The sequence below is a fragment of the Penaeus monodon genome, chromosome 24 (assembly GCF_015228065.2).
Source record: "Penaeus monodon isolate SGIC_2016 chromosome 24, NSTDA_Pmon_1, whole genome shotgun sequence".
Taxonomy (NCBI): domain Eukaryota; kingdom Metazoa; phylum Arthropoda; class Malacostraca; order Decapoda; family Penaeidae; genus Penaeus; species Penaeus monodon.
In genome coordinates, this window is record NC_051409.1 from 27,269,742 (window position 1) to 27,270,090 (window position 349).

The 349-nt window shown below is 48.7% G+C and overlaps 1 protein-coding gene across 1 annotated transcript in view; it reads left to right on the top strand.

The window, feature by feature from the left end:
• LOC119588702 overlaps nt 1–349 on the top strand; it is a 103,718-nt gene that overhangs the window by 39,143 nt on the left and 64,226 nt on the right.

Consider the following 349-nt stretch of genomic DNA (forward strand, 5'->3'; position numbering starts at 1 on the left):
TGCCACCCTAAGCGATCGCCTTTTCCCTCCTAACGCCATAGCTTCTTAATAGTCTTGAATAGACTACAAACCCCAATACTCCTGAACGCCATGCCATAGCCACTACCATTCCTCCCAATCGTGCCAACGCTCCTCAACACCACATACCCACCTGATACCATTCCTCCCACCCTAAGCGATCTCATTTCCCTCCTAATACCACAGTATTCCTTAATACCCTTAACATCCTACCACCCCAATATTCTTGATCACCATACCATACCCGCTGCCCACGACCATTCCTCCCACCCGTCTCAACGTTTTCATTCTATCATCGCAAGCGGTCTCTCTTTCCCTCCTAATACCATAG